Genomic DNA, 26,587 nt, shown 5'->3' on the forward strand with positions numbered 1-26,587 from the left:
AAGCTCCAGGAGTCTCCTAAGCGACCAGATCCTGAGTCCCCTCACCAGAGTGCAGGACCCAAGGAGTGAAGGAAGCCCAAACCGGGATCCAAGATAAGCAACAGTGCTGTTTGCTAAGCGCTGAAACCGCCAAGTGCCGCTGAACCGAAAAGAGCCTGTAGCTGCCGATGACCTCCCAAGTGCCGCAGCAGGAGCCCTCCAGACATCCTCCCTCTTGTCCCCACGACTGAGTGTCAGGAACAGGGGTGTGCACCACTGCAGCAAGACAGAATCCAGCTGGACCACTCTTCTTCAAACCAGAGGTAAGGTTTAGGTTACTTAACTACCTTTTTAGCTGTGCTTTTCTCAGTTGGGAATTGCATTAGTTTACTTTTAGAATTGATTGCAACTCTGGTTTTTCACAGGCTTAATAGCTTGTGACCCTACAAGTGGTTTTCTAACAAGCTCTAACCTTGTGCAACACTTTGATTCCAAGAAGTGCCTCAGCGCCATAGACCGTTTCAAGTTCACTTTGGCTATCCTGGTTCCCTGAAGACTCTTCTAGCCCATTGACTTTGAGATCGTTTGTCCCTTATAGGTGGTAACTCGTTGTAGACTGTTAATGCTGGAAAAGGCTGGTCTAGATTTCATTGGAGGATTTAGTTGTCCTTAGTGCAGTAACACAGGGGTGTCAGAGACCCCCAAACATAGACTCCACACCCTGGGACTGACTACTGTCTCCCTGGGTCTGTAAAGTCACCATTGACTTTACTAGTCTTAATTTAGGAACTTAAGCAGTACAAACCATCTTACTGTGGAAGTACTGGTAGGGGCAATTAGATTGCCCCTGGGTCTGTTGTCGAGGGGGTACTGTCCCGTCCCCCCTCATCGAGTTCTGGCTGGTGGCAGTGGATACCACGAAAATATTCCACCGGAATATTTCCCAATGGGATTTCCCATTGTTTTTAATGCACCACTTTTTGGTGCAATGTTAAAGATACCGCCGGTTTATTTATTTAATATAAATTCACCGGTTGGGATTTTTTGCCAGAACTCGCCGCCAAAATGGCGTCTAGGTTCACTTCAGTAACCCTGAACCCGAGTCGAGCCTTTGTTCCACTTTTGGCGGGCTTCTGCACAGAAGCCCTCCACAGTGGTGCCATTCTGTCTGGGTACCACAGGGGGTGTAGGAGGGGGTTTAGGCACCCTGGACTGAGTTGCCTTGCCAACTCATGTCGCACTCTGGTGTGATTGGCCCAAGTGGTGAGCCACCCCGCTCACCACTGAGCATGTTTGAGTGACAGCTAGGCTGTATGAATGGGGGTTTGCTGCATAAAAGCAGGGTTTTTGGGACTGGTTCTTCAGAAGTCGCCACAGGACCTAAGAAGCCGAAGAGGGAGAAGCCGAGCCGACCTGCCAAGACGACACCACCGGTGGAGCCCTGCGGAACCGTTTCACCACTTTTTCCGACGACAGAGGAGATCTCCCGCCGGAGAGTCTCCTTCCCTTAACTGGTGGGGACAACCAGTTGCTGCCTTCTTTTCGCCGTCCCGAAGCATCTCGTGGCCGCCTTGCCTGTGCCAAGCACCCCGGCAACCGGGATACCACTTTTTACCTCAACCGCGAAAGAGGGGTAAAATCCTTTGCGACCGGAAAACTCCACGGCTGGTCTCATCCCTGGTAGTGCAACGACCTTCAGCTTTCCTCCACGTCGAGATCACCTCTTCCTCTGGACGATGCCGCGACTTGCACCCACTACCAGGAACAACTACCACCGCTGGAGGATCCTTTCCACTTTTAAAGGTACTGTGTTCCGCCCGGCTTCCCTTGCCACCGATTGTACGGGGTAGATTTAGCCCTAGGCTCTCGAACCTGGGTAAGCCTGGGACACCCTAACTAAACTTTTTCTAAATTCAGTAAAACCTTTTCTACTCACCTGCAAAGACTTGTGACATTGTGTGATCTTGGGCATATTTTCGCCTGGCTCTCTCTAAAGCGGGCCACAAACCAATTCTCCTTTTTCCACAATTGACTGCCTTTTCTAACCTTATGTGAAAAGTGTTTTACCTTGCTGCTTTCATTACTTCTGCTTTTTCCCTCCCTTTTCTAATAACTGGTTGGCGTGCCATCTGACGTTAAGCGCTCACCTCTGTTTGGAAATAAGTGGTGTTAACTTCGACTTGTCCAACAAATGACTAGGGATGTACATATAAGTAAAAGTGACTGTGTTTTGACTTACTTACCTTTTTATGTGCTAGTGTAATTTATGAGTGTGCCTTTAAAATAAATAAGTATATACTTTTACACCTAGCTCTGGTCAGTGTTTGCTTGTACTACTGTGCCTCTGTACCTATCCTGTATCCTCTATATACTGCCTAACTCTTCTTGAGGGAAGTCTGACTGCTCAGCCACAGCTACCACAGTGAATCTGTGTGGTACAGACTGCTACCAAGTGGGTTTACTGCCAACACCTGTAGTCTTAAATCTTTTGCAGTGGTCCCAGAGGGAACTGCACAGGTTTCTGCTTAACACCGGACCAAGAGCTAGAGTGAAGTCCGGAAAACACATATCAGAATCCTGGGACATACAAAGAGGGACCAGGCAGGGCTGTCCGCTATCCCCAATGCTGTACATCTTGGGGCTGGAACCCATAGCAATCTATTTTAGGAAGCAGTTTTTTGATGCTGGCATAAGACTAGGAGGGGTAGACCACATAATTTCGCTTTACGCGGATGATGTCCTTATATATGTTAGAGACCCACACCTCAACGTACCCATCATGCTGGAAGTCCTGGACAACTACTCCAGAGTATCTGGGATCCAATTCAATAAGTCGAAGTCCTGCATGTTCCCCCTGGCGGCCCTAAAACATGTAGAGACGGAGGCACTTCCGAAGGTAGGGATAAAATGGCAAACCACCAAATTCAGATACCTAGGAATCCAGATAATGCACACCCCCACACTTATGCATGAACACAACACAAAGGCAGCACTTCCGACCCTACGCAGGTCCATGAACTTCTGGTTGCGACTCCCCCTGTCGATGATGGGAAGGGCCTCCATAGTTAAGATGATTGTTTTACCGCGATTCCTGTATGGGTTCCAAAATGTACACTATTATATCAAAAAACCCTTCTTCCGACTACTGGAGTCGCTAATAAAGGAGTTCATATGGGGAGAAAATAGGCACAAAATAGCACTGTCGACACTAACCCTGCCATACGCCAGGGGCGGCATTCAGCTCCCTTACTTAGAAAAATATTACCTAGCAGCCCAACTCAGCTTTATAACTAAATGGCTCTCAGACGAACCTACCGATGAAAACCCCCTACTACAGACTATGAGCCTCCCTCACCACCTGAAAGAACGGGTCTGGGCACCATCGAAGTTGCTGGGAGAAACACCTCACATAGTCACCCTGGGGAGGGACGTCTGGCGCAGAGCGAGGACACTCGCTCATGCGCAGAGGGCCTACTCACCAGAGATCCCACTGATTGCAGACCTATACACAGCGGCCACTGACCTGAAACAAATCAGATCATGGGAAAGGGAAGGGGTCTACACTTGGGGAGATTTATACGAGGAAGGTACCTTCAAGGAATTTGTCACGCTGCAGGACAGAGAAGGCATACACCCGGGACAGTTCCTCTGGTACCAGAAGATCCGCGCCATGGCACGAAGCAAATGGGAAACATGGCCTGAAGAACCGGACACTGACCCACTATTAACGCTGCTATACAACATGGGGGAGGGCTGCAGACCAATATCCCAAATATATAGGCAACTGAGCGATACACCTAACCCCCGAAGCATGGACATGAAAAGAAAATGGGAAATAGATATAGGCAGGGAAATGACAGAGGGGGAGTGGAACAGGGCGCTTACATTCCCCAAGGAGGTGTCGAGAAACCACCGGTTCAGGCAAATACAGATGAATGTGCTGCACCAAACCTACCTAACCCCGAAACGGATAGCAAAATTTAGCAAGCAAATGCAGTCAAACTGCACCTGGTGCAATAAGGAGGAAGCAGACCTAATCCACATGATGTGGGAATGCCCCAAAACGAAGACACTTTGGGAAAAGGTGAAACAGACATGTGAGAAAGCAGGTATGACCAAATACAAATGGACACCGGAGGAGTGCTTGCTAGGAACCTATCCCAGATTAGCCAAGATAAAGCACATAGTCAGACTTATGCATAACGTGCATATTAACCAAACGAACCATAGCCATGTCCTGGAAAAAAACAGCCGGACCACAATATAAAGCATGGCATGGAGAAACGGAACGATGGCTCCTGGCTGAGACCAAGGCCTGGGAAGAAAGCGTGGCCAGATCAACCGATGAGTCCAGCAGAGCCTTGGAAGCATGGAAAGAACTCACTAGACATATGTTTCTCCCCTCCGACGACAAGCCCCCCTGAGCTAACGGCTTGGAACGAACATACCCGCAAGTCATACAGGGAGACCCGATGAGAGCTAGAGAGACGCTACGGGCCCCTGGGAAGCATCCCCCCACACCCTGCGAACAACCCGATTGCCCCCTCCCGAACACCCCTAACCCCCCAGGGAAGAGAGAAGCTGAATCACGTTAACACTGTAAGGAGACAGTTGTTACTGTTTGTTAAAGTTAAAATTAAAATGTATTTTACTTGAACATGAATAAGGCACAACATGGAAATATGTAACCGATGTTATTGAAAATGCCAATAAACAAATTTTAAAATAAATACTCTTCCAATCCCACCACACTAGGTGTTACTAGGGGCATCCTTGACCAGAACTCCACCGAGAATCCTTGACCAGAACTCCACAGAGAACAACCAGGCCAGCGAGAATTTGGGAGGGGCATTTACACCCAAACAATCCCTATTCTGAGAAAACTGGTATGCTGGCTCACCCCCCCCTCCACATCCCCCTTCAACCCAATCTCATTTTCCAAAGGACCACCCCCAGGGTACACAAATCGCTGGGGCCACTTACTCCTGCCATTTGTCAAGATTGGTTCTGGCTAGGCCAATTTCACGCTCTGATGGGTTGGTTCTGAAGTTCTTCCAGCAGGCCCTTTGCGAGAGGAGACGCCAGGACACTGCAGGGACAGGAAGCAGTAAAGTCCAACCCGACCAGGGGTTGCAGGCAAGACAGGTGGTGGTGAAGAAGACCCAGCTACAGGAATTCCTCTATTTATTTGCATGAATACAGGGAAGGAACAAGTTACTTACCTGTAGCTTTCTATACCGGGAATCCTCGGTATAGAAAGAAAAAAAAAAAATCAGTATCAGTTTCCTTTCTGATCTGTCTTTCTTAGTAGTAACCAATCACTGGTCTCTGGGTCATACTGCCCCCAGCCAATGACTGCCCTTTCCCTAAGCCCCGCCTCCGGCAGCCATCCTCAGATTTGGTAGCACGTAAAGTGGCAGTATGACCAAGTGAAGAGCCGCAGAGGGGTAGGCAGGAGGGTTCGCATGTGAATCCATGCCAGACCCATGCTGGAGAACAACAGTTACAGGTAAGTAACTTGTTCCTTCTCCAGCATGGGGTCTGGCATGGATTTACATGCTCATGAATAAGAGAATACATAGCAGTACACACATGCACAACCACGGGAGGTGGCAACAGGCTCAACATTAAGCAATACAACAACTCAACATTAAGCAACTCTTACCTCCTCACCAGGCTCACCTTAGGCGAACAGGTTGCACAGCACTACTTGGCCGACCCTGGACTCCTCCCTGGAGTCCCGATCGACGCAGTAGAATCTTGTGAAGGTGTGCGTCGACCTCCACGTCGCAGCCCTGCAGATGTCCACCAGGGGCACACCAGACAGGAACGCCGTGGTAGCAGCGATCGCTCTGATCGAATGGGCTCTCGGACGGCCGGGCAGCTGTCGGTTTGCCAACCGGTGACAGTGCATGATGCAGCCGGAGAGCCATCTGGAAATGGAAGTCTTCGAGAGAGCCTTCCCTTGATTCACAGTCCCAAAGTTCACAAACAGCTGTGACGTCTTCCGAAAACTCTTTGTGCGGTCCACGTAGAACTTCAGCGCTCTAGCTACATCCAGTGAGTGCAAAGTCCTCTCAGCCGGCGGCGAAGGCAACGGGAAGAAAACTGGCAACACCAAGGGCTCGTTGAGGTGGAAGTCCGACGGCATCTTGGGCATAAAGGATGGGTGTGTCCTCAGCACCACCCTCGTGTCATGAAAAGTAAAGTATGGAGGCTTGCAAGATGGGGCCTGGATCTCTCCCACTCATCGTGCGGAGGTGATGGCTACGAGGAAAGCTGTCTTCCATGACAGGAACTTCAAAGGCGCCGAATGCATAGGCTCGAATGGGGCCCCACATGAGCTTGGTCAGCACCACATTAAGCTCCCACGCCGGGGCAGGAGCCTTCACCGGCGGGAATGATCGGAATAGTCCCTTCATGAATTCTTTCATCAGGCGATGAGACCACAAGGACGCCCGTTCCGTCGTCCTGGTATATCGGGAGATTGTAGCCAGATGTATTTTGATGGAGGCGTGAGCCAGTCCAGCTTTGGCCAGCGACAGTAGGTACGGCAGTACTTGAGGGGCCGTAATCCGCAGAGGGTTAATCTTCTGTGCACGGCACCAGACAGAGAACCGCTTCCATTTATGTCCATAGCACTTGAGAGTTGAGGACGCCCTGGCCTATGCAAGAACCTCTCTGCAGTCGGCCGGGATGTCGTACCCTCCAAACTCTAGTGCTGCAGGAGCCAGGCCTGCAAGTTCACCGACTCCGGGATGTGGTGAAGAAGGGCGCCTCCTTCTCTGGAGAGAAGGTCTGCGTCCGTCAGCAGCTTGACTGGTGGGGACGTTGACAAGTCCAGAAGGTCCGGGAACCAGATCTGTCTCGGCCACGCCGGTGCGACGAGGATCATCCTGCACCGAGACCTCTTGAGCTGGTTGATGAGCCGGAGCAGCAAAGGCAGCGGAGGGAACGCATAAAGAAATAGGCCGTCCCAGGGGAACGAGAAAGCATCGCCCATGCTCCTCAGCTGGGGGAACCTGCTGGCGAACCTCCGGCACTTGGAATTTGTCGAAGAGATCGATTTGGGGTTCGCCGCATCGTCAGAAGAGTCGATCCACTTGATCCTGGCGTAGTTCCCACTCGTGGCACGAGCGTAGCTCCCTGCTGAGTGAGTCGGCGATCGTGTTTTTTATTCCTGCCAGATGAAGAGGCACCAGAAACATCCCTTTGGCGACGGCCCAATGCCACAGATCCTGGGCTTCCTTGGATAGGGCCGGGGACCTGGTTCCGCCCTGCTTCCGGATGTAGAACATCGAGGTGGTGTTGTCGGTGAAGATCCTCACCACCTTGCCCTTGAGGGACGAAGAAAAGACCTGAGGGCCCAGAACACCGCGCAGAGCTCCAAGATGTTGATGTGGAGAGACTTCTCCTCCGGGAGCCAAAGGCCTCTCGCGTGAAGATCTCCGGAGTGTGCTCCCCAACCTTCCAGGGAGGCGTCCGTCGTCACCGTCACCTGGTGAGCTGGGGTCTGAAAGTCTGTGCCCACCGACAGATGGGAGCGGGTACCCCACCACCGGAAGGTCTCGTTGAGGGGGATCCTGTCCTCGAAGCTGCCCGTCGACTGGATCCAGCGGGCGTCGAGGAACTCCTGTAAGGGTCTCATCCGAAGCCTGCAAAGGCGCACCAGATAAATACAGGAGGACATCATCCCGAGGAGGGACTTGATAGATCTTACCCTGGCCATGTCCGTGGCCAGCAGACGCTGCACCTTTCCGAGAATGGTCCTGGTCCTTTCCTACGACGGCGAGGCCAGCCGCGCCACTGTGTCGAGCTTGGCTCCCAGAAACAGGTCGACTTGCAACGGAACCAGGTGGGATTTTGGAAAGTTGATGGAGAATCCCAGGTCCGTGAGCAGCTGGACGGTCTTTGCAGTGTGCTCCACGGCGAGCTCCCTTGTCCTTGCCCGGATGAGCCAGTCGTCCAGGTAGGGGTTCGCTGCGGATGAGATGATCTGTCGTCCCATCGTGTCCAACTTCCTGCCCTCGCCGTCTGGCGGGTAAGTTGTCGAGGCCGATGCCCCCCCCCCCAGCTTTCTTTGCCGCCGGCGAGACGACCGAATCCAGGGTAGGTTGTGCCCGAAGGCACAAGGGGGCAGCGTTGGGGACCCGGTACTTCTTCTCGTACCGGTCCCTCTTTGCCAGCGCCGTGGCAGGGTTCTTGAGGAGGGCGAGCCCCTCATCCCAGATGTCATCAAGAAGCGGTACGGCGAGGACCGTCTTCCTTTTAGCCTCGCGCCGTTGGTAAAGGAACCCTTCTTTCTTCTTTTCTTCTGGACAGAGCTTAAAAAGCTCGGATGCCCTGGAAATCATGGCATGAAAGGATCCAATCTCGTCGGCCGGGGACGCCCGAGCAGGGGGCGACGGGGGACACGTCCCGTCGTCATCTGTACCTGCCGTAGCCGTGTCCACGCCTGTATCATCCCCGTGGGTAGTAGACCGGGGGGAAGGCAGAGCAGGCCGCAGAGGTGGCGTAGGATGCGTCGTCCTCTTCTTATGCGGTGGACTCTCCGAAGGTCCTGGCTCCGGTTCCCCTGTCGGGTCTGGCTCAGGTACCTCCGTCGGGGGAAGAGGCAACCTGGTCCTTATCTCCGAGCATAAGGACTGAATCGCTGACAAAATGGCCGCCAATGTGTCCTGCGGCGCCGGAAACGACTGGCGCGAGGGCTCTTGAGGAGCCTTGTCGGCGACACCGTCGCGCTCGTCGTCGCCCTCGTCGGGATCCCTCCCGATGGGCTGGGCCTCTTCCACGACTTAGATGAGCTCATCTTCAGAGGTCGTGTCCGTATCCACGATGGCCACCAGCCCCTCCCCCACCTTTTCCAACGAGGGCTTCGTGGGGGTCTTCTCAATGGGCCTGAAAGACGACTCCCTCCGCGGTGGCAGGGATACTCTGGGTCCTGAGGGCGCCTCCACTGGTGTAGCCTCCACAGGCTGAACCAGGGCCGCAGCGACATCCTCAATCGAGGTCTTAGCAGGGTGAATTAAGGCCATCGTCACCTTCTGGACGCCTGGGGCCTTCACCTTGGGGGGAGGGTCCGAGCCTCGCTCCCCCTCTGCCGGAATCTTCGAGATCGACCGAGGCCTCTCCAGAAGCTTCACCGGGTTCTCGGACTTCCTCTTACCCGAGCCAGAGCGCTGGCTCGTGGTTGATGGCGCCGGGGAGGATGCGCCCTGCCTGGCAGCCAAGGAGCCCGACCGTGCGGCGCTCCCGGTGCTTAGCCTTTTGTTGGGCCCCCGTCGCCGGGGCACCCTCACAGGACTTAGAAGACCGCTCGGACTTCTTTTTCTTCTTCTCGCCTGAAGGGCTCTTCCCTTCCAGCCAGTTGGCGAGACGGAGGTGGCGATCCTTCATGGTCCACTCCGACATGTTCCCACAAAACGCACAGTCCTTCTCCTTGTGCGTCTTGTCCTCATGGAGACAGTAGAGGCATAACGAATGCTCGTCCTCCTTGAAAACATTCTGAAGCTGGCATCCAGAGCAGGTCCTGAACAGCTTCCCGGGCGTCTAGCTTCCTTTCTCCTGGGTCATGTCCGGGGTAGGCCTCGGAACTTCTGGAATCCTCCAAAAGCGTAACTCGACAAAATCTTCACCCTTGAGGGGCGTAGAAAACTCCGAAACGGATCCCCGTTGATCAGATGTAGAAACGGTGGAGCTTGAGGCTCTATTTAACCGAAAAATTCAAAAAATCTGAAAAGGCGCGAAAACGCAGCAAAAGCTCGAGAGCTACAGCACGAGGACTCCCAACACTTGAACGTGCGGTAAAAATCCGAGGATGGCTGCCGGAGGCGGGGCTTAGGGAAAGGGCAGTCATTGGCTGGGGGCAGAATGACCCAGAGACCAGTGATTGGTTACTACTAAGAAAGACAGATCAGAAACGAAACTGATACTGATTTTTTTTCTATACCGAGGATTCCCGGCCTGACGACGGGGAATATTCATGAGCATGTGAATCCATGCCAGACCCCATGCTGGAGAAACAAGCTCTTCTGGTCACAAAGGAGCATACAAAAGGTAATATAGCAGATGCATTTAATGGGAGACAGTTTGAGTGGCATGATTACCGGGTTTGAGAAGGGGTGCATTGGACAGATGCTGGGAACATCTTTGACAGACGGTCCCCCCGCCTCATCAACTTCCTCTCATCTCCAGATGTCCCTTATCCTCCTCCCCTGGCTACCTTGACCTCCTCTCCTTCAGCCTCTACCCAATCTCAAGCGACCTCCGCAGGGCGTACCCCTGATTTGTACTCCTCTGCGGAAGGTTTTTAAGGCTGGCAATCTTCTTCATCTTGCTACTCTCAACTCTCGCTCTGCTGTCACACTCTTCTGACATCTGCCACCTCCTAGAAGAACTTGACCTTGATGTCCTCGGTCTTACCGAGACGTGGTTCACGGCCAGCTCCGTCATGAGTTTTTGACACTCTCCTCCCTGACTGCTACAAGATCCTCTCCACCCCCAGAACCAATCGGCCTGGAGGGGGTGTAGCCCTAATCTTCCCCGAGTGGATTCCTGCCTCCATCATCCCCACTATGAATGCCTTGACTGCAGGCTCTCCCTCTCTCCTAGCCACTCTCACTGTTGCTACTCCCTACCGGCCCCCTGGCCAACCCTGATACAGCCCCATCATGACTTTATTCCTCTAACTCTGCGACTCTTGATGTTCTTGCCCCTGTCACGAAGAGCCGTTTGAAGTCCAAAGCCAAGTGCAATTCCTGAAATGACTCAGACCTAGCTACACTTAAGTACGTAAGTGTAGGGCGGCTGAGAGGAAATGGAGGGCTTCCTGCTCATCCTCTGACAAACTGGCCTGCCACCTGCTCCAAAGGCAATACAGTCTCCCTGTCTGCTCTAAGAAGAGGCCACATTCAAGCCTGCGGCTCTGCGGCATCCACCAATGTTAGGCACGATTGTATGCAGTACCCTTTGGGAACACTACAAAAACCCTGACTACAGGTAATAGGAAACCCAACCTGGTATAAACTTGTAATACACGGTTTTGGTAGCGTGTTGAGCAGCCAGGCTTAGCTCAAGAGGCGTCAATGTGAGCTGTAGGGGAGTTACACAGAACTTTCACAGCGGCAAGTATTCAAATAAACACTTACACACAAGGTTTCCTGAATAAACAATGATTCATTTATCAGTCAGTTAGGTAAGCCTTCTTCAGAAGGGAGCAATATAATAGTAACCCACAAATACACTTTAATACTGTACACACTTAGTTTCTAAATCAGTAAAGACACTTTTGGGATGGCCCACAGACAGGCAAATACTTTTGGATCCCCACAGCAGAGTCATTAAGTATAACAGGCTAAGCCAAAGTCAATGGGCAAACGAAGGTCTTTGCACAATGTCTTAGAAGTCTTTGAATAAAAGAAGAATGAAATGTAGAGCCACAAGCCGTTAGACTTGTGAGTAGTAGAAGATGCAAGCAACTCACCAGCAAGAGCTAAGTTCTCTCCGACTTTTTATAATACCTTTGTATTGAAGAACATGTGCAGCAGAGGACTTCTGTTCCTGTGCAGCTCTGCAGATCTCACTGTTCCTGGGCCTCAGTCGTGGGGACAAGAGGGAGGAATTCTGAGGACAGTCACCGCTCGCAACCGGCAATCTTTCCAACAAGTGGCACTTCGGTGTTTCAGCTCCTCGCGACTACTGCAAACAGCAACACTGGTTCCTGGCTGTCATGATGGGTTTTGCTTGCTTCTGGGGACCCGCACTCTGTTGAGGGGGCTCAGGCTCGGTCGGTCCTGCTTCCTGGGAGTCAAGAGGATCTTCCTGGAGCTTTAGGCCAGCTTAAAAGCAACACTCACAATCTGGTGTTCCTCTCCCTGGTTTCCAACAGCAACTCTCAGGAAATTCAACCAGCTCCGAGAAGGAAGTCCAGGTGGCTTACTTTGGAGCTAATTGGTCCGAAACACAGTAAACCACTCCTCCGATATCTGCCGCCTTCTGGAAGAACTTGACCTCAATGTCCTCGGTCTCACCGAGACATGGTTCACAGCCAGGCTCTGTCACTAGCTTTAACACACTCCTACCTGACGGCTACAACATCCTCTTCACGCCCAGGCCGAACCACTCTGTAGGGAGTGTAGCCCTGATATTCCCAGAGTGGATTCCTGCCTCTGTCACTCCTACGCAGGCCTACTCTTTGGAATGCCTCGTCTGCAGGCTCTCTCTCTCTCTCTCCCCTATCCAATCCCTTACTGTGGCTACTATCTATCGGCCACCTGGTCAGATCTCCTCCTTCCTCTTCGAGTGGGGGGGTCCTCTCCTCCTCACTCCTGGCCTCAACCACTCCTTCTTGGAGGCTTTAACATCCACCTGGATGCCTCCTGTCTTACCTCTGGACTCCTTCGTGACCTCTGCAACTCTCTCTCACTCACTATTCTCCCCTCTGGCCCAACGCACTCTGCAGGGCACATTCTGGATGTTCTGAGCTCATCAGGCCTTCCCCTCTCTGTCCCCCTCTGCACTCCTCTCTCACTTTTCACTTTCAGTGGTCACTTTCTCCTTTCCACCCATCTCACCCTCCCTACCCTTCAGGCCAAGCCACTTCCATCACTGCCACCCACCTTCTCGGTCATCCGACCCATGAAGCGCGTGTCAGTTGAGGCTTTCCCGCCACCTTCCCACCCCCCACCCCCTTCCCCTTTGGCTGACTCACCCGGACACAGCCCTCTCCACTCTGCTATATCTGATACTCTTGATATCCTTGCCCCTGTCATGAGAATCTGCCTGGAGCCCAAAGCCAAGTGCAACTCCTGGTATGACTCAGACCTCGACACCCTAAAACGCAAGTGCAGGGTGGCTGAGAGGAAATGGCGCGCTTCATGTACATCCTCTGACAAACTGGAATGCCGCCTGCTCCAAAGGCAATACCGGCTCTCTGCCCTAACCAAGAAGCGAGCTCATATCCAAGCCTGTGTCTCTGCGGCATCCAACAACTCGGCAAGGAACTGGCCAATCCTGCGCAGTCTCTACCTCTCCTGTACCTTCCCAGGCCCTCTGCACGGCACTGGCTTCTCACTTCATCTCTAAAACTCAGGACATCCTGTTCTCACTCTCACTCTCCTCCCATCCCTTCCCCCCTCGCCCTCTACTCCCTGCTCTTTCTCTGGCCCTTCTGCAACTACCCCGCCTCCCTCCTTCTCGGCCTTTCCCCTGTTCTCCGCAGACAAGGTTTCTAGACAAGTCCGATCTTTGAAAGTCTTGTCAAAACAGGTTCACCCCTGTTCCTCCAAAACTATCAAGGACCACATCGACTCCCTGGTTCCTGCTCTGACTGATTTCTGCAATCACTCCTTCGCCACGAGAGTCTTCCCATCCCCCCTGAAGCACTTACTTGTGCACCCTCTTCTTAAGAAACCCTCTGCCGACCACTCCTGCCCGGCTAACTATCGCCCAATCTCCATCACTCCCTTCCTGTTCAAGCTCCTGGAGAAACTAGCCATCTCCCAGCTTCATTTCCACACTGAATCTGTTGGTTGTCTTCATAGCCATCAGTGTGGCTTCAGAGCTGTCAGAAGCACAGAAACTGCTCTCCTTAACATCCGTGAAGACCTGCTCTCCAACCTTGACTCAAACATCCCTTGCATCCTCGTCCTGCTTGATCTCTCTTCTGCCTTTGACACCGTCAACCATGCCATCCTGCTCAACCGTCTCCATGATAACGTGGGTATCACTGGTCAGGCTCTGGCGTGGCAGACTTCTTTCCTCTCTGAACAACTCTCCCAGGTCCAACTTGAGTCCTTCCTCTCTGCTATCTTTTTCTCTAACTGTGGTGTCCCCCAGGGGTCTAACCTCTCTCCCTGGCTGTTCAACCAATACCTGTCACTTCTTGCCCATCACATCGCCGCTCTCTTCCCCAACTTTCAGTGCTATGCAGATTACACCCAGCTAATTTTCAGGCTACCCTCTGCCTCTGCCTCCTCCTCCTCCTCCTTTCTTTCTTTCCCTCATCTCTGTCTGCTATTCAGGAGTGGTGTTCCGTCAATGACCTCTGCCTTAATGCCAGTACGACTGAGACTCTCCTCATCTGCACACCCGCTCCCTCCTTTCCTGAAGCTCTCTGGCTGGCCTCTCTTGGCCCTCTTCCAGCCCCCACACCTGCAAGGCTAAAAACCTCGGGGTCATCTTTGACTCCACACCCTTCTCTCCTCACATTTCCGACGTCTCTAAGAAGTCACACTACCAGCTGCACCTCCTCAGAGTTATTCTTCCTTTCCTCTCCTTCCCCCAGAAGCTCAGTCTCCAGAGCTCTGGTTTTATCTAGGCTGGACCATTGCAACACCATCTTTCTAAATCTGCCTGCCTCTACTCTCCGCCCTCTGCAATTTATCCAGAACAGGACTGCAAGACTTGTCCTTGGCCTCCAGCCCAGGGATCGAATCTCTCCGGGACTGAAATCTCTGCACTGGCTCCCAGTGGCTGCGAGGATTAAGTTCAAAACCCTCTGCATCGTCCACAAGACCGTCTGGGGCATGGGGCCTCAATGCCTTCAACTCTGTCTTCCTAAATACCTTCCTCCTCGAGCTCTTCGCGCATCCGCCTCCAAATACCTCAGGGTCAGTCGGTTCTCCAAGCAACGAGTTGGTGGTAGATCTCCTTCGGCTGGTGCCTCCATCTGGAACAGCCTCCCTGCCTCCCTTAAACTTGAGGAGAACCATCTCTGGTTCCGAAAGCACCTCAAACCCTTTCTCTTTGCTTCTGCTTTTTCTCCTCCTCTCCTGACCTCCTGGCTGTAACCAGAACTGCACTGGCTACCTGGACACCCTCTGATCTCGGATCGAGGTCCCCCCCGCCAGCGTCACACACCTGCACTGCCCACCTGGCAACACTCGCACTTGGGGACTGTTTCTGTATCCCTACAGTCCCTCTACCAGCCCTTGACACCCGATGTCTGCACTTACCGTCGCACTTGCCACATGCTGGCCGTTACTTACTTTTGTTATTATCTATTCCCATGTACTGCACTGTCCCTGCCCCCTTGCCATGCACTTGCGCGATCTGAATGATACCTGGCCTAGTAGGATCGTTGTCTGTCCTCCCTCTGTTCCCCTCCCTTGCCTCATCGCGCCTTAAAAAACTTGTGTATAGGCGTGTTATAAATTTCATATCATATCATGGTAGAGAGAAAGAAGCTGGGTTCTAGATAGTGAACACTCCTGTGCTGAGGTCACAGGTTTGGAAGAGGCAAACTCAATACCTCTTGAAAAGGGAGTTTAGCAAAAACATCCTGGTTACCTTGAAAGGAAAGTATTCTGACCTTTATATATGAAAGCATCTTACACATTTCTGTTGTGGTTATTACATGAGAGTTTTTATTTGCATTGGAATATGGTTTAGACACATGGTCTATTAGGTGAAGGTCAGCCGACACGCGTTTCAACCCCTGAGGGTCTTTATCAAGGTTGAATTGTTGCTCAATACATACAGTTTCATGTAACATTTTTGTGGAGCAAAAGTGCCCATGTTGTTATTGTGTTAAAGATCCAAGTATCGTGTTAAGTGGTAAATAGTGACATTGTTTTTGTAACATAAATGAGACAAGGATAATTATTGTTATTGGAACAAAGACATTTTAACAAAGGAATATGTAATGTTAAGGTTAAACTATACTTAACCAATAAAACAAGTTGCATAGAAATTTGTTAGGCTGAAAGAAGGAAACATGGAGAACATTGACAAACAAGTGTCACCAGGTAGGCAGTCTACCCAGCTTAGATTGAGCTATTACCTCAAATTATTAAATGCTAGCGTGGTGAGGAAAAGAGAGGGAAGAGTCCGGTTTGAGGTGAGGGAAGGCGTAAGTAGTAAGACGGAAGAGGTGAGTGAGGCTAGCTCAGAAGTGAGGAGGTAGACTTTCAATTTGCTTTTGAATACAGCAATGTGGGCCATGTTTCAAACTGCAAAAGGTGCATGGGGTGAAGGGTGTGGTGGGAAGTAGCACTGGGCGAGTAAGGTGCCACAAGGGTGGTAGAGGTGGTAGAGGCGGTAGAGCGAAGGCTGCAGGAGGGCTTGAAAGAAGAGGATAGATCGAGCAGTGCCTTACTGTTGGACTAGAAGGATACATTTGAATTTGGCCCTGCATTGGATAATTAGCCAGCCAGCCAGCCTACCTGCTGGCGGTAGGATGAAGTAGGTGTGAAGGGGGTGGGGGGGGGAAGAGTTCAAAGAGAGCCCTGGTAGCAAAGCTAATAATCTTGTCAAGGGAATAGAATACAGAGCTTGGAAGACTAAAGAGGATACTGGCGCAGTAGTCCAGTTTAGAGACACGAGAGGTTTGGTAGCTATGAAGGGAAGGTTTTTCCATGATATTTAGAAGGTTGAGGTGATCCGCCATTGCAGGTTTAGAGATGAAGGTAGAGCATGTGCGTGATGAGTCTTAGATGAGACGGAACAAGTTACTTACCTGTAACTGTTGTTCTCCAGCATGGGTCTGGCATGGATTCACATGCTCATGAATATTCCCCGTCGTCAGGCTGGGAATCCTCGGTAAAGAAAAAACCAGTATCAGTTTCGTTTCTGATCTGTCTTTCGTAGTAATAACCAATCACTGGTCTCTGCGTCATACTGACCACAGCCAATGACTGCCCTCTACCTAAGCACCGCCTCTGGCAGCCATCTTCAGATTTGGAAGCACGTGAAGTGGCAGTATGACCAAGTGAAGAGCCGCAGAGGGGTAGGCGGGAGGGTTCGCATGTGAATCCATGCCAGACCCATGCTGGAGAACAACAGTTACAGGTAAGTAACTTGTTCCTTCTCCAGCATGGGGTCTGGCATGGATTCACATGCTCATGAATAAAGAATACATAGCAGTACACACATGCACAACCACGGGAGGTGGCAAAGGCTCAACATTAAGCATCACATCAACTCAACATTAAGCATCTTACCTCCTCACCAGGCTCACCTCAGGCGAACAGGTTGCGCAGCACTGCTTGGCCGACCCTGGACTCCTCCCTGGAATCCCGGTCGACGCAGTAGAATTTCGTGAAGGTGTGCGTCGACCTCCACGTAGCAGCCCTGCATATGTCCAGCACGGGCACACCAGATAGGAACGCCGTGGTAGCTGCGATCGCTCTGGTGGAATGGGCTCTCGGACGGCCAGGCAGCGGTCGGTTTGCCAACCGGTGACAGTACATGATACAGCCGGAGAGCCATCTGGAGATGAAAGCCTTCGAGAGAGCCTTCCCCTGATTGACAGGTCCAAAGTTCACAAAGAGTTGCGACGTCTTCCGAAAACCCTTCGTGCGGTCCACGTAGAACTTCAGCGCTCTAGCTACATCCAGCGAGTGCAAAGTCCTCTCAGCCGGCGACGAAGGCGACGGGAAGAACACAGGTAACACCAAGGGTTCGTTGAGATGGAAGTCCGACGGTACCTTGGGCATGAAGGAGGGGTGCGTCCTGAGCACTACCCTCGTGTCGTGGAAAGTCAAGTACGGGGCCTTGCAGGAAAGGGCCTGGATCTCTCCCACTCGTCGTGCGGAGGTGATGGCCACAAGAAAAGCTGTTTTCCACGATAGAAACTTCAACGGGGCCGAGTGCAGAGGCTCGAACGGAGGTCCCATGAGCTTGGTCAGCACCACGTTGAGCTCCCACGCCGGGGCCGGAGCCTTCACCGGCGGGAACGATCTGAACAGTCCCTTCATGAACTCTTTCACCAGACGATGAGACCACAAGGACGTCCGCCCCGTGGTTCTGGTGTATCGGGAGATCGCAGCAAGATGAATCTTGATGGACGCGTGTGCCAAACCAGCTTTGGCCAGCGTCAGCAGGTACGGCAGTACTTGGGGAGCCGTAATCCGTAGAGGGTTAATCTTCTGTGCGTGGCACCAGATAGAGAACCTCTTCCATTTGTGTCCGTAGCATTTAAGAGTCGAGGACGCCCTGGCCTTTGCAAGAACCTCTCTGCAATCGGCCGGTATGTCGTATCCTCCAAACTCTAGCGCTGCAGGAGCCAGGCCTGCAAGTTCAGCGACTTCGGGTCGTGGTGGAGGATGGCGCCTCCTTCCCTGGAGAGTAGATCCGCGTCCGCCGGCAGCTTGATCGGCGGGGACGCTGACAAGTCCAGAAGGTCCGGGAACCATATCTGCCTCGGCCACGCAGGTGCGACGAGGATCATCCTGCACCGTGACCTCTTGAGCTGGTTAACGAGCCGGATTAGCAGAGGCAAGGGAGGGAACGCGTAGAGGAACAGGCCCTCCCAGGGGAACGAGAAAGCATCGCCCATGCTCCTCGTCTGGGGAAACCTGCTGGCGAACCTCCGGCACTTGGTGTTCGTCGCCGTCGCGAACAGGTCGATCTGGGGTGTGCCCCACCGTCGGAAGAGGCGATCCACCAGATCCTGCCGTAGTTCCCACTCGTGGCACGAGCGCAGCTCCCTGCTGAGTGAGTCGGCGATGGTGTTTTTTATCCCTGCCAGATGAAACGGCACCAGAAAAATCCCTTGGGCGACGGCCCAATGCCACAGGTCCTGCGCCTCCTTGGACAGCGCTGGGGACCTGGTTCCGCCCTGTTTCCTGATGTAAAACATGGTGGTGGTGTTGTCGGTGAAGATCCTCACCACCTTGCCCTTGAGGGACGGAAGGAAGGACCTGAGGGCCCAAAACACTGCACGGAGCTCCAGGACGTTGATATGCAGGGACTTCTCCGTCGGGAGCCAGAGTCCCCTCGCGTGCAGATTTTCGGTGTGCGCTCCCCACCCTTCCAGGGAGGCATCCGTGGTCACAGTCTCCTGGTGGGCTGGGGTCTGGAAGTCCATGCCCGCCGTCAGATGCGCGCGGGTACCCCACCACCGTATCGCTCGTCGGAAACTCTCGTCGAGCTTGATCCTTTCCTCGAAGCTGCCCGTCGTCTGGATCCAGCGCGCATCCAGGAATTCTTGCAACGGGCGCATCCGGAGCCTGCACATGGGAATGAGGTAGATGCAGGAAGACATCATCCCGAGGAGGGACTTGATGGATCTCACTTTGGCCGCGTCGGCCACCAACATCCGTTGCACCTTGCCCAAGATGGTCCTGGTCCTCTCCTCCGACGGGGAGGCCAGAAGGGACACTGTGTCGAGCCTCGCTCCCAGAAACAGTGCGACTTGCGCGGGCACCAGGTGGGATTTGGCGTAGTTCACGGAGAATCCCAGGTCCGTGAGGAGTTGGACGGTCCTTGCCGTGTGGACCACGGCGAGCTCCTTCGTCTTGGCGCGGATGAGCCAGTCGTCCAGGTAGGGGTAGACGTGAATACCCTCGCGGCGCAGCTGCGCCGCCACCGGTGCGAGGCACTTGGTGAATACCCTGGGTGCCGACCGTAGTCCGAAGGGAAGGGCTTTGAACTGGTAATGACGCCCTTGGACCACGAACCTGAGGAATTTTCGGTGCCCCTTTAGGATGGGAATGTGGAAGTAGGCATCCTCCAAATCCAACGACGATAGGAAGTCTCCTTCCTCCAGTTGACCCAGGACGTGCTGGAGGGTGACCATCCGGAACTTCTGCGCCTTGATGAACTTGTTCAGCCGTCGCAGGTCCAGGATGGGGCGCCATCCTCCCGTCTTCTTCTTCACGAGGAAGTATCGCGAGTAGACTCCGGAGCCCCGAAGCCTCTTTGGGACGAGTTCGATGGCGCCCTTTCTGAGCATCGCCTTTACCTCCAGGAGAAGTTGAGGGACGTGAAGTTCTTTCCTGGCCACGGGGGGGACGCGCGGGCACCTTCTTTGAAACTCGAGCGCGTGGCCCCGGGCCAGGGCGTCCAGCACCCAACGGTCGGTGGAGATGGACTCCCACACGCTGACGAAGCCCGCCAGCCGGCCTCCCACCGGGGTGCTTCGGTGGGGGCCCGACCCCACGGCCGGTTCAATCCTGCTTGGACGCGGCCTTGCCGCCTTGACCTCCTTGGCGACGACGGCGGGGTCCGCTAGACTTGCCTCGTCCTCTGTAGGCCTCTTGAGACGACGAGCGGGCCGCTTGACGGTAGGAAGCGAAACCGCCGCCGGAACCTTTGGAGGCGCCCTTGCCTCCGCCGCTCCGAAAGGTCGTCCGTCGTTGCTGCAGGACTCCAAGGGCCCGGGCCGTCTCAGTATCCGCCTTGATGGCCTGAAGGGAATCGTCCACTGTCTTCCCAAACAGGTTGTTCCCGTCGAAGGGCATGTCCAGGACTCTGGTCTGGACGTCCTGCCGAAAGTCCGTAGCTTTGAGCCATCCACGACGTCGAAGGCAAACGCCGTTGCCCAACTGGCGGAACCCAGTGTCGGCGATGTCCGTCGCCACGGTGATGGCGTGGTCCGAAGCCACTTCACCTTCCTGGAGGATCTCAAGGGCCTCCGCCCTCTTGTCGTCCGGCAGAAAATCCAGCAGGGGAGCTATCTTGTACCAGAGCTCCCTGTCGTAGCGGGCCACGATAGCCAAGGCGTTGGCCGCTTTAATTGTCGTCGCTGCCGACGAGATGACTCTACGTCCCATAGCATCCAATTTCTTTCCCTCGCCGTCCGGCGGGGAAGTCGATGTGGAGGCCGCACCCCCCCCCCCGCTTTCTTCCTGGCTGCCGCGGAGACGACGGAGTCCGGGGTAGGCTGCGCCCGGAGACATAGGGGGGCCGTGTCCGGGACCCGGTACTTTTTCTCGTACCGGTCTCTTCTAGCTGGCGTAGTGGAAGGGTTCTTGAGGAGGGAAAGGCCCTCATCCCAAATGTCGTCCAACAGAGGCACTGCGAGGACCGTCTTCCTCTTGGCCTCGCGCCGCTGATAAAGGAAGCCTTCCTTTTTCTTCTCCTCAGGGCAGAGTTGGAAAAGCTCGGAAGCCCTGGAGATCATGGAGTGGAAAGATCCGATCTCGTCGGGCGGAGAAGCCCTGGTGGGAGGCGACGACGGAAAATCCTCGTCGTATGCCTCGTCGTCCGTACCCGTCGCTGCCGTGTCAGTCCCCGTATCATCCCCTCGGGTGGACGGGGAGGAGGGCTGGACGGGGCGCGACGGTTGAAAAGGAGGTGGAGGATGGATCCTTCTTTTCTTGGTAGGGGGAACACCAGAAGGTCCCGGTTCTGGATCCCCCGACGGGAGAGGTTCCTCCGTCGGTAACGGTAGCCTCGTCCTTATCTCGGTGCATAAGGACTGTATGGCCAACAAAATGGCCGCCGAGTTGTCTCGCGGCGCTGGCAGAGGGGAATCCGACGGGCGAGCAGGGGCCCCGTCGGTATCCTCGACGATGTCGTTGTCGTCACCTGCGTCGGGGCCCATTCCGACGGGCTGGCCTTGTTCCACGCCTAGGCCGTGGCTTAAGACCTCGATCAGCTCCTCTTCTGAGGTTGAGGCCGAATCTACGACGACGCCCTGCCCCCCCTTCTTCCCCACGGAGGGTTTCACGGGGGTCCTATCGATGGGCACAAAAGAAGACTCCCTCCGAGGAGGCAGGGAGATTCTGGGCCCTGAGGTCGCCACCACTGGTGCAGCCTCCACAGGCTGGGCCAGGGCCGCCGCGACCGTTTCGATAGAGGGCTTGGTCGGATGGATCAAGGCCTTCACCACCTTAGGTGCGCTCACCGCCTTATCCTTGAGGGAGGGGGCACTGCCACGCTCCTCCTCTGCCTTAGAGCTCGACCGGGGTCTTTCCAGGAGCTTCGCCGGGTGCTCGGCCTTCCTCTTACCCGACCCAGAGCGTTGGCTCGTGGTTGATGGTGCCGGGGAGGGTGCGCCCTGCCTGGCGCCCGTAGAGCCCGACCGTTCGGCGCTCCCGGTGCCAGCGGACTCGCGGTGCTTGGCCTTATGTTGGGCCCCCGTCACCGGGGCGCCCTCAAAGGTCTTAGAAGACCGCTCGGATTTCTTCTTCTTCTCGCCAGACGGGCTCTTACCCTCCAGCCAGTTGGCGAGACGTTGATGACGGTCCTTCATGGTCCGTTCAGACATGTTGCCGCAAAACGCACAGTCCTTCTCCACGTGCGTTTTGTCCTCATGAAGGCAGTAAAGGCAGAAAGAGTGTTCGTCCTCCTTAAAGACGTTCTGCAGCTGGCATCCAGGGCAGACCCTGAACAGCTTTCCGGGCGTCGAGCTTCCCTTCTCCTGGGCCATCTCCGAGACCGGGCCTGAGAAGCTTCTGGAGTCCTCCGAAGTGTAGCTCGACGAAATCTTCACCCTTGAGGGGCACAGACGAATCCGACACGGGTCCCCGTTGATCGGATGTAGGATCGGTGGAGCTTGAGGCTCTTTTGACCGAAGAATCGAAGTTTTTGTGAAAAAGCGCGAAAAAATAGCACTAACGCTCGAGAGCAATAGCACGAGGATCCCAACACATGAACGTGCGGTAAAAATCTGAAGATGGCTGCCAGAGGCGGTGCTTAGGTAGAGGGCAGTCATTGGCTGTGGTCAGTATGACGCAGAGACCAGTGATTGGTTATTACTACGAAAGACAGATCAGAAACGAAACTGATACTGGTTTTTTCTTTACCGAGGATTCCCAGCCTGACGACGGGGAATATTCATGAGCATGTGAATCCATGCCAGACCCCATGCTGGAGAACAAGGGTTTTACCTGAAGAGGAGTAGGGAAAAGTGTCAGGTGGGAATTGGATAGGCATGGGAGGCAAGGAGAATTGACAGGTAAGAAAAGCACCATGGTTTTCAACATGAGTGTGAGAGGCCATGCAGTAATTAATAGCAGAGATAGTCAGAGATTTGGTAGAGAGTTCAGGAATGGAGAAAAAGATGTGGGTTTCAACTGTGAAAAGCTGGTACTGGAACCCGAAGGAGGACAGTGCCCATAGAGCAGAAGTGTACATTGTGAACAGGAGACCCAAGACAGAGCCTTATGAAACACTCTTCATGCAGGAGAGCAGCTACAGCTGGAGCAATGCTCTTAAGCCCCAAGTAAATGACCTTCAGAGTCCCAAGCTTGGGATGGTGACCGATGAACTGGATAGACCTTGCGCGAGACCGCTTCTGGCGGTAGGCTTCATATGAGTTTCCAGACTGGTTGGTCCCACCAGCCCAATGGTCAAAGCACCAATGAGGGTCTTCTTGGATTGTTGCAAAGGCAGGACTTTGCATTGGCAATGCTGGTATTCATTAGCTGCAGTCTTCAATATCTTTAGCATGATGCTCTCTTCTTCAGGTCTTGGCTTCAGTTGACAATCTGCTGAACAGCTGCAGGAGCCCCTCCAACCCACATCCCCACCCTCCCCCACCCCCCACCCAATCCAGGCTGGCCTAGCTAGCCAATGGCCAGGACAATCATTGAAAGCTCTGACCACACATCTGCCCACCAACATACATCCCCTAGCTGGAATATGTATTCAGAAAGGACAGACCTCTTCCCCCTTATGCAGAGTGAAGGAACCATGAAGCAAGACACAGACAACAGATTCAAAGTTTAAAACAAAATGCTTTGTTAAAGAAAACGTTAGGATGGTGGAAGGCCTAACTTGCTCTATGCTAAGGTGGGATTTCCCTACCTGAACGAAACAAGGGAAAATCTGAGTCAAAGAGTTCAATTTAAGTCTGTCTGTGTCCAAAGCCAATCCTTGCCCTCACAACTAAAGCTAAACAAGGTGTAGGGATGTCAATAATCAAAGAAATGGCGCTCAACACAAAGTCTGAGCTTCTTCCAGCTCTTAGCTTCTTCAGTGCCCCTTCCCCAAGTTCAAAAAAAGTTCCACAAAAGTCTCAAGATTACCTTTCTCAAGTTCAAGGACATACAGTTCAGCACAATACTCGGGGTTCCCTTCCCAAGTTCCAAGCAAGACAGTTCAAAAGAAAGGGGTCTTGAAGCTCTGTGGTCAAGACAGCATTTGTAGTTAAACACAACTCCAGGCCAACTTGACCCTCCTTCTGGTTTGCAACACTAGCTTACTCTTCCTTAGCTAGTGCTCTTCCTTAGCATATTTCACAATGTCTTTGGCTTTCACGATTCAAGGCTCTGTGGTCTAGGCGCAGTGGTCGCACTACACGTTCCACCCATCACGGGTCGCGCAACCAGAAACCCTAGGCTCTTCAGTCCACACAGGTTCTTCTGTATCGGCCCTATGTCCAAATTCACCTTCGCTATACTTGCCTTTGTCGGCCTCTTGAGTTTATATACAGGTTCACTCTCCTGGCTTCTCCGCGTTAGCTTATTGGCTTTGCCAGCATGTGTTGCAGACTTCCTTGCAGTCTTTGGCCTTGCAGCACTGTATCCATTCATGAGAGATCCCTTTGAGGTGGTCCTATGTATTCCAGGATTTAATAGCAGAAAAAAATAGAGAAGGAGAGGAAAAGCTGGGTATCATCAGCGTAGAAATGGTGCGATACCAAATGAGGAGATGATAGGAACTAGGAAGGAAGTATAGAGTGAGAGAAGAAAGGAGCCAAGGACAGAACCTTGGGGGCCTCCATGGTTGAGAGGATATGTGGGAGACGTGGAGCCACCCCAGGAGACAGAAAAGGTGCGGTTAGAGAGATAAGAGGAGAGCCAGTGGAGGACAGTGTCTTTGAGGCCAAATGAGGAGAGGGAGTTGAGAAGAGGATGGTCAACAGTATCAAAAGCAGCAGAGAGATCAAGGAGAATAAGAATGGAGGAGGGCTTAGAGTAGCGTGCAGAAAGGAGAGAGTTAAGAACAGAGAAGAGGGCAGTTTCAGTGGAGTGTAGAGGGCTGAAGCCAGATTGGGTAGAGGGAAGGAGGGATTAGTTACAGATGAAGGAAGAGAGTTGAGAATAGACAATGCGTTCGAGAAGTTTGGAGAGGAAGGGTAGGAGAGAGATGGGGCGATAATTGGAAGCAAGATGGGGATTAGCAGAAGGTTTTTTGAGTATAGGGACAATAGTCGCGTGTTTAAAAGGTGTAGGATAAGTGGAAGTCGAGAGGCAGATGTTAAAAAAGGAGGCGAGATAGGGTATAAGGAGGGGGTAGATTTTAGGGATGAGGAGGATAGGAATGGGCTCAGTGGGAGAAGCAGTAGGATGAGCTTTGGTTAGAAGAGGGTAACCTCAGAATGAGTGACAGGTGAGAAAGAGGACATGGAAGAGGAGGAGAGTAGGAGGGGGAGGAGAAGATGGTTTGGCAGACATTGAGGACTGTTAGAAAAGAAGGAGGCAAGATCAGTAGCAGAGAGAGGAGAGGCGATGGAAGGATCAGGGGTAGCTGGAGAGAGAAGTCGAGATAAAGTTTGAAAGATGCGGCGAGGGCGGGAGGATTGAGAAAGGAGAAGGTCAGAGAAGTAGGTGTGTTTGGCGGAGTTGAGGCAGGAGTCCTAGAGGGTATGATAGGAGAAGTATGCAGATTGGTTGGCAGGGGTGGGGTTTTTGAGCCATAGATGTTCAAGGCACCTACGGAGGCGGTGCATGGAGGAGAGATGAGATGAAAGCCAAGGTTGAGCAGGTCGCCGAGAAGGGCAAAATGAAGAGAGGGGGTAAAGAAGATTGAGAGTAGAAGAGAGAGGAAGTTGAGATGGAGGAGGCATTGGAGGCAGAGAGAGAGAGAAGTGGGAGGGGAGGGAGAGGGATGCAAGGAATAGAGAGGGGTTAAGGCTGTGTAGGACACGCCGGAAGAAGAAGGGGGAGGAGGAGAACGGGGGGGGTGTAAAGAGTGATCAGATAGGTAGTTGGGTAGGGTGGAAATAGGAGAGGCGGTGAAAGAGGAGGTAAAGATGAGGTCAATAGTAGAGCCAGATTGATGAGTAGGAGGGGAGGGGAGATAGGAGGTAGGAGTCAAGGATGGAGAAGAGAGGAGGAGGGAGGGTTAGATGAGAGATGGAGATTAAAGTCGCCAAGTACAAGTAGTGGAGTGGGGCTGGGGGAAATTAGGTTGAGGAGATGGTCAATGTCCTCATAGAAGGAGCCAACACCTTTCTGTGTCTCTCTCACACACACACATACACGCACTTTTTTCCGTAAGTTGCTTTAAAAATGACACTTTCCCTTTTAGCTGTCATCAACTATTAGTTTTGTTGCATAAAGTTTCATTCAATTCAATATTTAACGTGTCCAATGTTGCTTTGTTTCAAGGTAACACTCCGTTCTATGTTTAATGTGCATGATTTAACTCTTCTTTGAGTTTTCATTCAGTCCTTGATTCAATAGGCATAATTTAACTTAATTTCAGGTTTTCATTCAATACAAAAGTTAATATAGGTCATACAGCAGTTTGGTATTCAAGCGTAGCCCCCTAGCAGCGACCCAAGCTTTGAGCGACATCACTTTCCACTCACCTGTCCTTGGTGTTCCTCCTCCGGCACCTGCACGGCTTCTGTACTGCTTCACAGGTAGGTGTCTGCAAGCCGTACTCGCATTCTGGGCACTTCAAGGTATACACTGGCAGCTCTGCTAGACTCCACGGACGCGGACAGTGTCCTCCCTCTCCTTCCTTGCTTGCTTGCTTGCATGTCCAGCTGCTTCCTCTGGGTAAAGGAGGCTCCCACACCTGTGGCAGCCTAGCGGAACGACTTGCCTTAGCCTCAGGAGGTTGTATGGGTCCTCGGCCGGCGTTCTGGTTGCCACTCGGATCTCACCACGACTGCCTCCTCACGACACGGTTCCTGCTGGTCTCTCTGCTGTTCCACTGGTCTCCCTTTATACACCTGCAACCACTTAACAGGTTGCAGGTGTGGATT

General features: G+C 53.1%; 1 protein-coding gene across 1 annotated transcript in view; it reads right to left on the reverse strand.

Moving 5' to 3' along the window:
* The window catches only part of TM9SF3 (transmembrane 9 superfamily member 3), a 620,447-nt gene that overhangs the window by 463,375 nt on the left and 130,485 nt on the right, over positions 1-26,587 (reverse strand). The window lies entirely within an intron of this gene.

This window comes from Ambystoma mexicanum, chromosome 8 (assembly GCF_040938575.1).
Source record: "Ambystoma mexicanum isolate Mex_15411 chromosome 8, UKY_AmexF1_1, whole genome shotgun sequence".
Classification (NCBI taxonomy): Eukaryota; Metazoa; Chordata; class Amphibia; order Caudata; family Ambystomatidae; genus Ambystoma; species Ambystoma mexicanum.